This window comes from Phocoena phocoena, chromosome 15, assembly GCF_963924675.1.
Source record: "Phocoena phocoena chromosome 15, mPhoPho1.1, whole genome shotgun sequence".
Classification (NCBI taxonomy): Eukaryota; Metazoa; Chordata; class Mammalia; order Artiodactyla; family Phocoenidae; genus Phocoena; species Phocoena phocoena.
The window spans coordinates 43,133,236-43,141,217 of NC_089233.1; the positions used below are offsets into that span (position 1 = coordinate 43,133,236).

General features: G+C 41.3%; 1 pseudogene; it reads left to right on the forward strand.

Annotated features, from left to right (window-relative positions):
- The first annotated feature begins 2,422 nt into the window (after positions 1–2,422).
- On the forward strand, positions 2,423–2,522 carry LOC136135799 (U6 spliceosomal RNA; annotated as a pseudogene).
- Positions 2,523–7,982: the final 5,460 nt, after the last annotated feature.

A 7,982-nucleotide genomic window follows, 5' to 3' on the forward strand; every position in this document is an offset into this window, starting at 1 on the left:
ATAATCTACAAAAGTTAGTGGAGAGAGCAGATTTTTTTCATCAGCTGTTACTAACACAACTCTAGCTTTCCCTATGGATGCTTTTTTGGAATGGCCCCACTCATAGTCAAGGCCACCCAACTGGCACAGCCAGAGAATCTAGATAAGAAGACTGCCCTCCATCTCTTCTCTTCCTAAGGGGGTGCTCCATGCCACCACCAGCCGCCCAGCCTCTAGGTCACACCGGGGGTCTGAGGCGTGGCTGCTCGTAGAAACTGGGGCAGGTTGGAATGAAATGGAATCTGTCAGTAAAGATCCATCTGCACCAGCTCTTCATCTCAGCACCTTGAGAGAGCTTCCCCCACCCTCAGAGCAGCCCCTGCATTCCCCGAAGTTGTTGCCTTGACGACCGGTGCAACATAGACATGGAGCCCAGAACTCCTGAGAGAAGCAAAGCTTTTTTTAACGTCTTTATTGGAGTATAATTCCTTTACAATGGTGTGTTAGTTTCTGCTTTATAACAAAGTGAATCAGTCATATGCATACATACATCTCCATATCCCCTCCCTCTTGCGTCTCCCTCCCACCCTCCCTATCCCACCCCTCTAGGTGGTCACAAAGCACCGAGCTGATCTCCCTGTACTCTGCGGCTGCTTCCCACTAGCGATCTATTTGACATTTGGTAGTATTTATAAGTCCCTGCAACTCTTTCATTTCGTCCCAGCTTACCCTTCCCCCTCCCCATGTCCTCAAGTCCATTTTCTACGTCTGCATCTTTATTCCTGTCCTGCCCCTAGGTTCATCCGAACCTTTTTTTTTTTTTTTTTTAGATTCCATATGTATGTGTTAGCATACGGTATTTGTTTTTCTCTTTCTGACTTACTTCACTCTGTATGACAGACTCTGGGTCCATCCAAGTCACTACAAATAACTCAATTTCGTTTCTTTATATGGCTGAGTAATATTCCATTGTATACATATGCCACATCTTCTTTATCCATTCATCTGTCGATGGACACTTAGGTTGCTTCCATGTCCTGTCTATTGTAAATAGAGCTGCAGTGAACATTGTGGTACATGACTCTTTTTGAATTATGGTTTTCTCAGGGTATATGCCCAGTAGTGGGATTGCTGGGTCATATGGTAGTTCTATTTTTAGTTTTTTGAGGAATCTCCATACTGTTCTCCATAGTGGCTGTATCAATTTACATTCTCACTGACAGTGCAAGAGGGTTCCCTTTTCTCCACACCCTCTCCAGCATTTATCATTTGTAGATTTTTTTAATGATGGCCATTCTGACTGGTGTGAGGTGGTACCTCATTGTAGTTTTGATTTGCATTTCTCTAATGATTAGTGATGTTGAGCATCCTTTCACGTGTTTGTTGGCAATCTGTATATCTTCTCTGGAGAAGTGTCTATTTAGGTCTTCTGTCCATTTTTGGATTGGGTTGATTTTTTTTTTAATATTGAGCTGCATGTGCTGCTTGTAAATTTTGGAGATTAATCTTTTGTTAGTTGCTTCATTTGCAAATATTTTCCTCTCTTTTCCATTCAAGAATTCAGGGATGCAGGGGTCTTTATGAAGGTGGTAGCAGCAGGGCCCCTAACCTCAGGGCACCAGCTGAACGGAGATTCCCCTGTTACTTTTGGGTTTGATTTGTTAGCTGCCTCCACTAGGGAGTAGCAGCTCCTTGGTCTCTCCAAGCACCCAAGTGGGGGCCTCCATTTTCAGCCACAGAAGACCAAGAGAAGTGGATCCAGCAGCCAAAAGAGGGGGGAATTCTACCAATTAACTGTGAGCTGCGGGCTGGGGATGGAGTAATGAGAAAATTGGAGGAAGTGGTGATTTTGACTGTGAGAAGTTACACTGAATCACATTTAAACTTTTAAGAGGGAAAAAAAGTCTATAAATGTTAGACGGCTATATAAGGAAGTATTCACTGCTGGGTTGTTTGAAGATACATTCTCTATCCAGGACCTCGTAATAAACCTTGAAAACAGCACAGTGGCATTTCTTAGCCGAAACCAGTGAAATGCATCTGGCCATAATAGCATTTTCTCAGTCGGCGCAAAATCATGAATCACCCGTTTCTCTAAGGACTTCATTAGTTTCAATGCAAGAGACTCTAATTCCCCCCCCAATAAAAACCATTTACTTACCATGGATGCCAAAGAATAGATTAAGCTGATAAAAAAAAGTATAAGTGCAATTTACTTGGCAGACGGAGGTATTTTACCATTTTATCAAGTTGTTCTCTCTCTGGAGGGAAGCTGTGTGTTGATACTTCACAACCGAGACCAAGCTGGGGCCAGTCAGACGTCAGTGTTAGGGGAGGTAAAGACTGATCATTGCTGTGGACCAGGGAATGCTCTCCTTGCATCACCAAAGAAGATAAGAAAGGATCTTTCCTTACACTCTCTAAATTTAACAAAGTTGTAAGTGTGCTTTGGCAGCATATAGAATAAAACTGGAACAATACAGAGAATAGCGTGGTCCCTGCACGAGGATGACACACAAATTCATAAAGCGTTCCTTATTTAAAAGAAAAAAGGTTTTTAAGTATACTGGTATAGTAGAAAGAACCACACACACATACAAACAAACAAACACACACACAATAAAACAATATTATAGGTGGCAAAAATAGGAAGATGGAGTCTATAGATGCTATCTATACTTCTTAAATTAAGACGTAAGTGTACTTATTATTCATAGGTGTGACGTATGAATAGTAATGACAACTAAAAATGTACTATAATCCCTCCAAATTACTGGAAGGCAAACACACGTATACCTCAAATATCAAAAAGAAAAGAAAAGAGAGAAAGAAAGAGAAAGAAAGAGAGAAAGGAAAAGAAAGGGGGAAAGCAAAGCAAAGAAAGGAAAGGCAATTTTTAGAGCAAATGATGGAAATAAAAAGTATATTGAAAACAAATAAAAATCTCAAAAGTAAAGCTAGTAACATGTAAAACATAAAACGGCATGCTTGATTAGTACATTTGGATGACATGACACTAATAAGTGTAGAATAAATGTAAATAAAATGTAAATAAAGACGAAACTAATGAAATCAGATTAGACAAAGAGTGACCAAGCAAATGTTAACAAAGAGAAAGCTAGGAGTCACGGTAATAATTCAGACAAGGATAAAGTTAAAGCAAAAGTGATAAACTGACACACAAAGGACACCAAATATTAATACACGGTCCCACCTACAGTGATAACGCAACTGTATTTTATGCAGTAAATAACATAGGAAAACAACATAAAGCATAAATCTAGAAACTTCTAAAATAAATCAACAAAACCCAGAAGTAGTATGAGGCCAACTCATCCTTATGATATCATGATATCAAGTGGATAAAATTTCTCAATTAATTAAGGAGGTAGAGTCATGGTTCTGAAGCCTGAATTACCCTCAGCCCAGGTGAGTTTGTTCAAACACGAATCACTGGGCCCCACCCGAGTGGTTCTGCTTCCTTTGGTCTGGGTGGGCTCTTGTGCCCTGTTCAGATGGAAATTCAGTAGAGAAAACTATCTGAGAAGAGATGATGCCATTGAAAAGTGTGGAATCATGAAGATGAGGTTGATTCAACAAAGAACTGGTAGCAGAAATCTCCAGGAAGCTGCAAGGTTTAGGCGTGTGGTTCCAGCACCCAGATCTTTGACAGAGAGCCCAAGGGACTCTCAGCAGCCCCAGCATGAAAGCCGCCAGCAGTGGGGTTCAGAGAAGGGATATGATTCCCTTAAGTCTACACATGAGGACAGAGGGGGAATTTTGCCCCCAAAGTCTCTGTTTCCAAAATGCAGGCACATTTTGTTACCCCTGGGAGAGAACGGGGCAGAATTCCTCATCCTCTATGGGTCTGTCCATCTTGCTCTTACCTCTCCTTAGCTTCTGAGGTGGTAAAATTTTCCTCAAAAGCTGCTATTTCTGCCCCCATTAAAAAAAAAAAAAAATCTGTGTTTGGCCACATGCCAAGTCCTTTACACACATTCCTTTGCTGTGTGACCCCGTGAGGCACACCTTCCATGACCCCCATGTTATGGGTTGGGCATCCGAGGTCGGCGAGTTCACCTACCTGGACATGGGACACATGGAGAAGGGGCTCAAACCCCCATCCACCTTGACCCAACATAAGAGCCACACGACACTCCTCACTGCCCGCTTCTTGTCTGCTAACTCTCTTTCCTTTGCATTTGTCTCTTTCTCCCAGCAAAGAAGGGTAGAACTTCTAGTGGTTAGTGGTTAGTGTTTTATTTATTATTATTTTTTCTTTTTCCCCAGGTAGTAGTCAAGTTTATACGAGTCTCAATCAAAGCCACCTCCCATGGCCACCTTCCTCCCTCTGCTGAAACTGCTCCTTCCTCTTGATGTTTTGGTCTGGATGGAAGGTGGAGGCTTCATCAGAGAATAGCCAGTGGCTAGCAGCCCCAAAGGCCCACAGGCTGGTCTGTCCTCACATGGCCTACCGGCCTGTGCTCAAAGCTGAGTGCGATTCTCAGCTTTGAAAGTCTCCAAAAATGGCAGCATCCTTGGCCAGAGACAAGGTTCACTAGTTCTGCCTAATTCTGTAGCTTAGAAATCATTGCCTTTAAGGTGCCTTTGAACTTTCGTGTTGGTTTGATAACTTAACTTCCAGAGTTTTGAAGATGCCTTGCTCTCATCTTTGTCTGCCTTTCCTGTGGGTCGGAAGGCAACTGCAGGAGGAGTGTATCAGACCAAGAAATGTGACCCAGACCCTGGTTTCAGCACCATGGGAGCAGACCGTCAGGGGTGGTCTCCAGGAGCCCTCCCTTGCTAGACATTTGGATAGTTCACCAATGCGCTCTGGGAATGCAATGCTGCATTCCACCCTGAAGTCTGGAAAACTCTAGACCTTAAGGAGATGGTCACGTTCCAAATATTGAGATAGCAAAACAAACAGGACTGAAGAGCCTCAGGGTACTTGCTTAATTTCCAACTGTTTCCAAAATGTGTTCAGTTAATCAAAACCCCAAACGTATTGTGTAAAGTTCATTTCGCATTAAATCCACATGCCAAACTGAAAGAAACCATCTCCATATGAATCTGATTCATTCACGCTTAACTAATACAAAGCTTGGCAAGGAGCAAATTAATAGTCAAGAGGCCCCTTTCAGTGGCCTGAGGACTTCCCCCCTTGCTCCAGAAGGGAAAACAGGAAAGTGAACGCTAGACTCCTCACCTGACTCAACATCTTCCATTGGCAAGACTCTTTCCCCTTCTTATCAGCAATAAAGCACCGATAATGAGAAGACACTGTCCTTGAGTAGGACGGGCATTGTTGGGTCAAGAAAGGCCCCTGGGCCCATCCACCACACCCTTAAGAAGGGGCTCTCAGACTTGCCTCGCCTCCAACACCATCCTGGGTGAGGGACATTAATTTTTCTCCCCTAAATACCTGAGCAGCCAACTGCATGGTCTTCCTGAGTCCACTTTTGCCCCTCTTCGGTCTACTCGCTCCCCATGATCCTTTTGTCTCTGAATGATATTGTTAGTCATGTGGCTGCTCTGTTCAGGAACTTTTGGTCTCGCTCTCACCTACAAGTCTTATGGACTCAGAGGCACTTTGCATTAAAGATCTTTCTCCCATCCCAGCTGAGCAGCCAGCTATTCTGTCCTTTTTGAAAACCTGCTCTTTCATTCCTCTTCCCGGTCTCTTCTTCCCTCACTGCTCTGTTTAAAACCCTGTTCTTTAAAGATCCACTTAAATAATACCTCCTCTATCCAGTTTTTTTTTTTAAACTTGTTGCTTTAAATAAAATTAGATTTACAGGAAAGATGCAAAAATAGTATGGAGTGTCCCTGAACAATTTCCCCAGCCTTCCCTCTCGCCAGCAGTCTTACATAACCATAGTGCAAGTAATCAAAACCAAGAAATTCACATTGATTCAATACCATCAAATACTCTAAGACCTAGTCAATAAATATTTTTTGAGTGCCTATATGCACAGGATGGTTGTGGAAAGGACAGAGAGTCACCAGGGAATTGAGGACAAGATGTGTTTCTGGAATCCTTGTTTACTTAGTAAAATTAATTCCCAGAACACTTTGATCCTCGGCGGTTACTGTTCAGTCCCAAACTTCCGGTGCCTCACACAGCTAGTCTCACACACACACCCCATCCTCCTGCTCTCTGCCCTCTATCTGAGTGATGTCAGCTCAGGAGACAGCGTCAAGGAGCCTCCAGGAGAAGTAGAACCATATCAGCAGAGGATAGAAAGAATCCTCAGGGGCCCAAAGTGATGACAGTTTTGCTTTACATTTATATCAAAATCAAGCTGAAAACTAGACCACAAAGGAATGTGCCTGCTTATAAACTAAGAAACGTCTACCTTGTCTAAACTCTGATGAAATCAGAGGCACTAGAGGCTGTGGTCCCTGCAGTCACGAAACTTTCAAATGTTCTGTTTGTTCAAAAATGGTCTTCCAGTCATTAACAGGGAACACACTCTCCTAGTCTGAGACCCACAGATACTCCAAAAGTAGCCACACCCGTGAGTCTTCACGTGAGGTGGAATGTTTAGGTGTGCTAAGGTGGCCACCCCATGGTGGAGGCCACTGATGGAATTTAATAACGTAATAGAGAAAAGCTTACATAATCACAAACTAAAAATTACTACTTACAAAACAATAGCTCAAACCTCTAAAACATACAAGTACTAATTTCATTTTCCTCCGGATTTACTTCCTGAAAAGGTGTGTTTCTTGTATTTATGTATATTTGTAATACAGACTACGTATAGCTCAAGTGAGACATACCGCGTTGAACAAGTATGGACTTGTGGAGACCGTGGCCTCTGCCCTGGCAGTGCTGGGAACATCCCATAACTTTGCTGGTGATTATGGCATGACTGCGGCCTCTGATCAATATCCATGATCAGGCTGAGGATCCAAAAATGTTGACTGTCCCTCTCTTTCCTGAAAGAAATGCTATTTGATAAGAGTATTTTTCTTTTATTATAGTGTTAGACGTACTAGAATTTGATTTATTATCTTTGCTTTTCTATTATCTGTGAAATTGCCTTCTACCTTCTTTCTTTTTTTTTTCTTTGGGGTTTCACTACCTGTTCATTTGTATTCTCTTAATATGTATTGTTCTGAGGCAGTTTATTATATTAAAAAAGTATCTATGCCTTAAATTTAGGTAAAACTTTTCTATAAAACCATCAGGGCATGAAGCCTTTTGAAAAGATGGATTTGACAGACTTTCTAGTTTCTATTATGGTGGCTGTTTCACCTCTTCTTGGCAAATGTCGGTAATTTATGGAAAAATCATCAAACGCATCTATATTTTTTTAATGTTTTAGATGAAATTTATGCAGAATATGCTCTTAAAGAAGCAGCTTCACATCTGTCTGAACACTTCTTTTCTCTTTCACGGCATCGCAGGCTGTGGCCTTTGTGATTTTCTTGAAGAGATGTGCGTGAGATTGATTTACTTATTGGTCTTTTCCTGGAAGCAACACTTGGTTTTATTGATCAGTTCTATAGATTGCTTATCTGGGCATCTTAGTTTGATTTAAAATTTGTTAGTGACTACTTTGGTGTTTGTAAATGCTTTTCTCTAACTTCCTTTGGTTGTACATTCTTTAATCCTTGAGTAACTTCTAGTGAATATATTTCCAAATATTTTTACTTGTTAATTAAAACATTTATGACCATGGGTTTTCTTCTGCTATAATTTTGGACCAATATACAGTGTCCTCCTTGTCCTGGACTTCTAAAAAGTCCATAATTTTAGTTGCTTTTTTTTTTTCCAGTTTGATCTAAGGACTATTTTTGAATTAATAATTATTATTTTTAATTTCAGATGATTAGATTGGTAGTAGCAGAAGGGGATGGGGGAAGTGTTATTTTAGTTTCCACTTGTGTTAAGGTTCTGTTTTTCTGGTTTCTATTTATTGCTTTTGTTTCTCTGTTATTCTGCTTCTCTGGTTATTCTCCAGTAAACAATAGGAGATATAATATGATTTATA